The sequence below is a fragment of the Oncorhynchus clarkii genome, chromosome 12 (genome assembly GCF_045791955.1).
Source record: "Oncorhynchus clarkii lewisi isolate Uvic-CL-2024 chromosome 12, UVic_Ocla_1.0, whole genome shotgun sequence".
NCBI lineage: Eukaryota > Metazoa > Chordata > Actinopteri > Salmoniformes > Salmonidae > Oncorhynchus > Oncorhynchus clarkii.
Genome location: NC_092158.1, coordinates 11,639,133 through 11,648,941, shown reverse-complemented (window position 1 = coordinate 11,648,941; position 9,809 = coordinate 11,639,133).

Below are 9,809 nucleotides of genomic sequence, written 5' to 3'. Positions count from 1 at the left end.
GTGTGGTTGTGTGTGTGTGTGTGTGTGTGGGTGTGTGGTGTCAATTGTGTGTGGTGTGTGATTTTGTGTGTGTGATTGTGTGTGCGTGGTGTGATTGTGGTGTGTGTAGTGTGATTGTGTGTGTGTGATTGTGTGTGCGTGGTGTGTGTGGTGTGTGGGGGTGGGGGGTGGTTTGATTGTGTGTGGTGTGATTGTGTGTGTGTGTATTGTGTCATTTGTGTGTGGTGTGATTGTGTGTATGTGTGTGATTGTGATTGTGTGTGTGTGGTTTGATTGTGTGTATGATTGTGTGTGATTGTGTGTGGGGTGTGTGTGTGTGTATGGTGTCATTTGTGTGTAGTGTGATTGTGTGTGATTGTGTGTGTGGGGTGTTTGTGGTGTGTGTGGTGTGTGTGTGTGTGTTTGTGGGCGTGTGTGTGTGGTGTGATTGTTTTTGTGGTGTGGTTGCGTGAGTGTTTGTGAGTGTGTGTGTGTGTGTGTGTTATCATGTGTGGTGTGATTGTGTGTATGTGTGATTGTGGTGTGTGTGGTGTGATTGTGTGTTTGTGTGATTGTGTGTGTGTGTGGTGTCAATTGTGTGTGGTGTGTCATTTTGTGTGGTGTGATTGTGTGTGTGTTGTGATTGTGGTGTGTGTGGTGTGATTGTGTGTGTGTGTGTGTGTGTGTGTGTGTGTGTGTGGTGTGATTGTGTGTGTGGTGTGATTGTGTGTGTTTGGGTGGCGTGATTGTCTGTGTCTGTGTGTGTGTGTGTGTGTGTGTGTGTGTGTGTGTGTGTGTGTGTGTGTGTATGGTGTCATTTGTGTGCAGTGTGATTGTGTGTGTGTGGTGTATGGGGGTGGTGTGATTGTGTGTGTGTGATGTGTGGGGGTGGTTTGATTGTGTGTGGTGTGATTGTGTGTGTGTGCATTGTGTCATTTGTGTGTGGTGTGATTGTGTGAATGTGTGTGATTGTGTATGTGTGGTTTGATTGTGTGTAATGATTGTGTGTGGGGTGTGTGTGTGTATGGTGTCATTTGTGTGTAGTGTGATTGTGTGTGGTGTGTGGGCGTGTGTGTTTGTCCTCTGAAGGACGTTGATCTAGTATGTGGAACCGTTCTCTTCCTTGTACCTAGAACGTCTCCAGGGTCCTCTGGAATCGTTCTCCGCTCTACAGTACGTTAGCTTACATTTTCTAGATGACTGATTTCAGTGCAGCCATTGTTGTCAGCTTGAGGGGGTCACAGCAAGATGCTGACATCACCCTAATGATTTCTCCCTGCCTTGAGAGAGACAGAGACAGAGACAGAGAGAGAGAGAGAGAGAGAGAGAGGGGAGGGGAGAGAGAGAGAGAGAGAGAGAGAGAGAGAGAGAGAGAGAGATAGAGAGAGAGAGAGAGAGACTTGAACCATTGTTATCCTGTATTGATCTAAACCAACCATGTGAACCACCACGTTCCTGACACCATGAAGAACCCAAGCTAGACAATGCACCACAGTGTGAAGAGAGGCCCAGAGGTGCACTCAAGCCGACCCCAGGTCCAGATAGCCATCTCTGGGGAAGCCTGGTCCCACGAAAGGGGAGCGCCCTATGGGCCCGGTCAAACGTAGTGCACTATATAGGGAATAGGGTGCCATCTGGGATGCATGCACAGCGAGAGGCACCCCACTAGGGTGGCTGGAGAAATGCAACTGACTAAGCCATCTCACCACCGACTACACCTCGGCTCCAGCTGCAACATGGAGCCCCTTTCCACAGCCTCCAATCTCCATCCCCCAGCCTCCCTCCCCCAAGCCTCCCTCCCCCAGCCTCCCTCCCCCAGCCTCCCTCCCCCAAGCCTCCCTCCCCCAGCCTCCCTTCCCATTCTCCAGACCCCAAGCCTCCATCCCCCAGCCTCCCTCCCCCAAGCCTCCCTCCCCCAAGCCTCCCTCCCCCAGCCTCCCTCCCCCAAGCCTCCCTCCCCCAAGCCTCCCTCCCCCAAGCCTCCCTCCCCCAGCCTCCCTCCCCCAAGCCTCCCTCCCCCAGCCTCCCTTCCCATTCTCCAGACCCCAAGCCTCCCTCCCCCAGCCTCCCTCCCCCAAGCCTCCCTCCCCAGCCTCCCTTCCCATTCTCCAGACCCCAAGCCTCCCTCCCCCAGCCTCCCTCCCCATTCTCCAGACCCCAAGCCTCCATCCCCCAAGCCTCCATCCTCCAGCCTCCCGCCCCCAGCCTCCCTCCCCATTCTCCAGACCCCAAGCCTCCATCCCCCAAGCCTCCATCCCCCAGCCTCCCTCCCCCAGCCTCCCTCCCCATTCTCCAGACCCCAAGCCTCCATCCCCCAAGCCTCCATCCCCCAGCCTCCCTCCCCGAGCCTCCCTCCCCATTCTCCAGACCCCAAGCCTCCATCCCCCAGCCTCCCTCCCCCAGCCTCCCTCCCCATTCTCCAGACCCCAAGTCTCCAGTCCCCATTCTCCAGACCCCAGCCTCTAGCCCCCAGGCTCCATCCCCCAGCCTCTAGCCCCCAGCCTCCATCCCCCAGCCTCCATCCCCCAGCCTCCATCCCCCAGCCTCTTGCCCCCAGACTCTATCAGCCTTTATGAGCCCCCAGACTCTATGAATACAGGCCCAGGTCTCCCTTGTCCATGTAATCTTATTCGTTGTGTTTTTAAAGGCAAAAATGATCTTGTATTACCACTCTTCCTCTGAGGTGCCTGATACATACGACCCCTGAACTCACCCCAGACTTCAGCCCCCCACTACTCCAAGGGGGTTGAGACAAACTGAGACAAAGACGATCCCGGCCCGCGACCTCCCGGTCACCAACACAAAAGGTTACGCGACAGTCCTTAGCAGGCAGTGAAAATGATATACGGACACAAGGGACACAGAACTGAAGACAATGAATCACTTGATGGAGACAGGCGCTGTACGAGGCTAGTTCCACCACATTATCATATGTACCATATTGGCATTCCACATCATGCCTCAATGTCAATCAAGGATGTATATATAATCAGATAGAGTTATTAACATATTAACATTAACATATACATTAACATTTGGGAGCGGTAGGTTACCTAGCAACCGAAAGGATGCTAAAAATCTGTCGTTCTGCCCCTAACCCACTGTTCCTAGGCCGTCATTGTAAATAAGAATTTGTTCTTAACTGACTTGCCAAGTTTAAATAAAGGTTAAAAACATTTTATATATATATATATATATATATATATATATATATATAGTCCCAATCCGCCTAAAAGTAACGTCTCTCATTTAACTTGGTTTGTTATAACAGTAATGACGTACTTCAACCACTTTCCGTTATTCCTATTTAATACCCTGCTAAAATAAAATTAAAGTCTTGCAGATTTAATTGGTACAATAGAGATGTACTATTACAGTAGAGGTGTACTATTACAATAGAGGTGTTCTATTACAGTAGAGGTGTACTATTACAATAGAGGTGTACTTTTACAGTAGAGGTGTACTATTACAACAGAGATGTACTATTACAGTAGAGGTGTACTATTACAATAGAGGTGTACTATTACAGTAGAGGTGTTCTATTACAGTAGAGGTGTTCTATTACAGTAGAAGTGTTCTATTACAATAGAGGTGTTCTATTACAATAGAGATGTACTATTACAATAGAGATGTACTATTACAATAGAGACGTACTATTACAGTAGAGATGTACTATTACAATAGAGATGTACTATTACAGTAGAGATGTACTATTACAATAGAGATGTACTATTACAATAGTGGAGATACACTAGAAACATTGATCAGACTGCTGCTTTTCACACCAAAGGTCCTACTCTTAATTCCTTACAGAATTCATGACACTATGTTGAATAGAGAGAAAGGTAAATGTTTTATTCACAGAGAAGACAGGAAAAATTGTCAAATAAATAACCTCAACAATACTCGGCATCCTTGTGACACAGAAGAATAATGAAAGAACGATAACTCTAACACAGACAGACAGACAGACAGACAGACAGACAGACAGACAGACAGACAGACAGACAGACAGACAGACAGAGAGAGAGAGAGAGAGAGAGACAGAGAGAGAGAGAGAGAGATAGAGAGAAAGCGAGAGAGAGAGAGAGACAGAGACAGAGACAGAGACAGAGACAGAGACAGAGAGATACAGAGAGAGACAGAGACAGAGACAGAGACAGAGAGATACAGAGAGAGACAGAGACAGAGACAGAGACAGAGACAGAGAGAGACAGAGAGAGACAGAGACAGAGACAGAGACAGAGACAGAGACAGAGAGATACAGGATACTAACCTACAAATCAAAACCTTCAATCCAAATTCCAGACCTAAAACCTTGATTTTGGACAAAATGACCTGAATGGACTATTACTACCAAGGACTATCAATTAAAACTTCTAACAAACCAAACCTGCAGAAGAAACACAGAGGAACCTGGAAATACCATCCAACACAAAACTGAGTGAGAAATGTTCAGTCTGAACCTACTTCTGAAGTAAAAGACAATAATCTCTAGATCATTTTATTGTAGAAAGCTAAATAAATAAGTAAACTAAGCTACCGAGCTGCTAGCACTGAGCTGACCTGACTGCAACTTCAAATGTCCTCATATGTGCTACCTACAGTTGGAAGTTTACATTCACTTAGGTTGAAGTCATTTAAACTCGTTTTTCAACCACTCCACAAATTTCTTGTTAACAAACTATAATTTTGGCAAGTCTGGTTAGGACATCTACTTTGTGCATGACTCAAGTAATTTTTCCAACAATTGTTTACAGACAGATTATTTCACTTATAATTCACTTTGTCACAATTCCAGTGGGTCAGAAGTTTACATACACTAAGTTGACAGTGCCTTTAAACAGCTTGGAAAATTCCAGAAAATGATGTCATGGCTTTAGATGCTTCTGATAGGCTAATTGACATAATTGGAGTCAATTGGAGGTATACCTGTGGATGTATTTCAAGGCCTACCTTCAAACTCAGTGCCTCTTTGCTTGACATCATGGGGAAATCAAAATAAATCAGCCAAGACCTCAGAATTTTATTTTGTATTTTGTAGTCCTCCATATGTCTGGTTCATCTTTGGGAGCAATTTCTAAACGCCTGAAGGTACCACGTTCATCTGTACAAACAATAGCACACAAGAATAAACACCATGGGACCACACAGCCGTCATACCGCTCAGGAAGGAGACGCGTTCTGTCTCCTAGAGATTAGCGTACTTTGGTGCGAAAGGTGCAAATCAATCACAGAACAACAGCAAAGGACCTTGTGAAGATGCTGGAGGAAACAGGTACAAAAGTATCTATATCCACAGTAAAACGAGTCCTATATCGACATAACCTGAAAGGCCGCTCAGCAAGGAAGAAGCCACTGCTTATATGTGGACAATATATGTGGATATACTGAAGAAACACCTCAAGACATCAGTCAGGAAGTTAAAGCTTGGTCGCAAATGGGTCTTCCAAATGGAAAATGACCCCAAGCATACTTCCAAAGTTGTGACAAAATAGCTTAAGGACAACAAAGTCAAGGTATTGGAGTGGCCATCACAAAGCCCTTACCTCAATCCCATAGAAAATTTGTGGGCAGAACTGAAAAAGCTTGTGCGAGCAAGGAGGCCTACAAACCTGACTCAGTTACACCAGTTCTGTCAGGAGGAATGGGCCAAAATTCATCCATCTTATTGTGGGAAGCTTGTGGAAGGCTACCCAAAACGTTTGACCCAAGTTAAACAATTTAAAAGCAATGCTACCTAATACTAATTGAGTGTATGCAAACTTCTGACCCACTGGGAATGTTATGAAATAAATAAAAGCTGAAATAAATCATTCGCTCTACTATTATTCTGACATTTCACATTCTTAAAATAATGTGGTGATCCTAACTGACCTAAGACAGGGAATTATTACTAGGATTAAATGTCAGGAATAGTGAAAAACTGAGTTTAAATTTATTTGGCCAAGGTGTATGTAAACTACTGACTTCAACTGTATATTCCTCCAATAGAGGCCCCATACCTTAGTGATGACAGCTTCTCCATCCTGGAGGGGGAGATCAACAATTTTCAGGCCCAGGAACATGTACTAGTCTGTGACGACCTAAATGCCAGAACTGGGCCTGACACCCTCAGCACACAGGGGGACAAACACCTACCTAGAGGTGACAGCATTCACCCCCCCATATGCCCCCCTAGACACAACTACGACAACATAACCAACAAAAACAGGTCACAACTACTGCAGCCCTGTCGGATGCTGGGTATGTACATAGTCAATGGTAGGCTTCGAGGGGACTCCTATGGTAGGTACACCTATAGCTCACCTCTTGGCAGTAGTACTGTAGACTACTTCATCACTGACCTCAACCCAGAGTCTTAGAGTGTTCAGTCAGCCCACTGACACCCCTATCAGATCACAGCAAAATCACACTCTACTTGAACAGAGCTATGCTCAATCATGACGCATTAAAGCCAAAGGAACTGAATAATATTAAGAAATGCTATAGATGGAAAGAAAGTAATGTGGAAATCTACCAAAAAACAATTAGGCAACAACAAATTCAATACCTTTTTGACAACTTCCTGGACAAAACGTTCCACTGCCTTCACTATGGTGAATCACTAAAACAATACAGAAATACAGTACAGAAAAAGAAGGAACAGCACGTCAGAAATCAGCTCAATGTAATTAAAGAATCCATAGAATCAAGCCACTTCTGGGAAATGTTGAAAAGTCTAAACAAACAACAACAACATAAAGAGTTATATATTAAGCAAATCTTTGACTACGTACAGACTCAGTGAGCATAGCCTTGCTATTGAGAAAGGCTGCCAAATGCAGACTTAGCTCTCAAGAGAAGACATGCTATGTGCTCACTGCCCACAAAATAAGGTGGACCCACAAAGAATTCGAAAAACAAATCCAATTTTGATCAACTCCCATAAGTGAAATACAACAGTGTGCAATTACAGCAGCAAGATGTGTGACCTGTTGACACAAGAAAAGGGCAACCAATGAACAAACACCATTATTTATTTTCCCTTTTGTACTGTAACTATTTGCACATCATTACAACACTGTATGTAGACATAATATCACATTTGAAGTGTCTTTATTCCTTTGGAACTGTTGTGAGTGGAATGTTTACTGTTCATTTTTTATTGCTTATTTCACTTTTGTTGATTATCTACTTCACTTGCTTTGGCAACGTAAACATATGTTTCCCATGCCAATAAGGCCCTTAAAGTGAATTGAAAATTGAGAGAGAGAGAGAGAGAGAGAGAGAGAGAGAGAAAAAGAGAATTTGAGAGAGCGTTTGAGAGATAGAGAGTGTGTGTGAGAGAGAGAGAGTTTGAGAGTGAGAAAGAGAGTTTGAGAGAGAGGGAGAGAAAGAGCAGGGTGAGCTTGCTGGCTGGGTCTATATATTGGCTTGGTATGCTGTAATTGTTGTGTTTTTTCATGCAGAGCTACAATTAATCATTGAACAGTGGAACAGTGCTCCAAACAGACAGAAGGGTTGATGCTACCGGTCGGTCACCACCCGGGCGGGTAGGAATGGCTGGCAGGCAGGGCAGGCACCAGGCTCTGTGGGAAAGGACCCCCATCCCCACCACACCATAAGCCCCACTAGGGGCTAGCCAGCGGGCCTGGCAGAGCAGGCATCATGGGCCGTGGGAGAGAGGAGAGACAGCAACAAGAGCCAGGCCTGAGTGCCCTTTTAATTAATAGGATTCAAATATAATACCAAACATCTGATTACCAAGCCACAGCTCCATACTCCTTGTCAGACATAGAGAACTGATACTGGTTGTTGGGGTGGAGGGGGTGGGGGGTTTGTTGGCGGCTATTGATCCTTTTATTGGATTCCTCATACTTCTTACTCAATGTTAGGAAAACGTATGGTCCAAATCAGATATTAGTACTGTATTTATTGAAGATTATATGAATCCTATAAAATAAAATGGCCATTTCTGGTGCAATCAATTTGCTTAGTTTCTCAGAGATCAAATTATATTTCAACAAAACAATGTTTCAGGAATGCTAATCTTGTGTGTTTCTAACTGCAGAAACGATTTCAGCACAATCTGAGACGGTGGGTGTTGAAGTCCTCTTTCTGGTGCTTTTTTGAGGTGGAATGACCCCCCCAGGCAGCTCAGTTCAACCACAGCAGCCAGCTGTTTACAATACAGTAAAGCAGCTATTGTGACCGTCTGTGTGCGTCCCAAACGACACCCCATTCCCTTCGTAGTGCACTACTTTTGACAAGTGTCATTTTGGGATGGAAACTCTTGTCTTACTAGGAATTCTACATACTAGGAATTCTTCAGTCATAGAAATATAAATCCTAGACCACCACACAACCACAGGCAGGCAGCTCAGCTCAGCCACAGCAGCTAGCCCTGTTCAGTACATTCTAGTTCTGCAGCCATTGTGACTGTCCGTCGTCCACCATTGTGTCTCCATGCCAATATACTAGGAATGCTTCAGCCGTAGAAATGTAATTATTGGAATGGGTAATAGCCCCTCAGACAGACCACAGCAATTTGACTGCACTGTGATTCTATTTGTATGATTTCAGCAGTTCTGTCCTTCTCACTTCGGCTTAGTGCTCCAGTGGAAAGCCTCTTCCACCCTCCATCTTCTATCCCAGCATCCCTTCTCCCTGCGTCCTTTTTGGTTTGGGTTGTTGCTGTTATGCTGTATTAGTGGTACGGTGAAGAGAAGCCCTCCATACAAGGAAGCACCCACCTACATTTATCATATGTGTGATGCCTGCAGGAATTTAACCCACATCGTGGTCACACAGGACCAGACTCAGCCCTGCTAGTCCACCATGGGGAGTGTGGTGTATGTAGTAAACACAGGTCATTTTATTTTCATTTTATTTTATTTAACCTTTATTTAACTAGGAAAGTCAGTTAAGAGTCAAATTCTTATTTACAATGACGGCCTACCCCGGCCAAACCCTAAAGACGCTGGGCCAATTGTGCGCCGCCCTGGGACTCCCGATCACGGCCGGTTGTGTGTTGGACAGACCATCTGGAAATATGTAATAGATCTAATAGACAGTAATTAAATTAGGTAATAAATAAACACAGAATATACTAATATATGCATCCTAAAGACGCGGAAACTATCAGTGGTGTGGTCCTCAAACGTCACACCACAGCAGGAAGAGAGGGAGACACCATTGTAAATACAACCCATATATATGTTTATTTATTTTTTCCTTGTGTACTATTTGCACATAATATGACATTTGAAATGTCTTTATTCTTTTGGAACTTTTGTGAGTGTAATGTTTACTGTTAATTTCACTGTTGTTTATTATCTAGTTCACTTTCTTTGGCAATGTTAACATATGTTTCCCATGCTAATAAAGCCCTTGAAATTGAATTGAGAGCGAGAGATATAGAAAGAGAAAGGGAGAGAGAGAGAATGAGAGACAGCGAGAGAGAGAGGGGGGGAGAGAGAGAGAGGAGGTGAAAGGTTAAAACACTTCTGAGGAATGTTCTTTGTGGCTGTGAGTGAGTGAGTGAGTGAGTGAGTGAGTGAGTGAGTGAGTGAGTGAGTGAGTGAGTGAGTGGTTGGATGAGTGGATGTAGTTGTTGTTGAAATGAACTTTGCCCAACAGGAACGGGCAGAGAAGATTCAGCAAATGTCAGATCCTTTCCAGAAAAGGGAAGTATTGGTGGAGTTTTTTTTAAATGTTGTTATTATACATATATATTTTTGGGCCATCCCAGGTAAGTATATGTTTTAAAAGCCATTCATGTTTTTAAAAGTTAATTACAAGTAAGTATACATTTAAAAGGCAAGCATGTCTTAAGGCCATTCTCAATC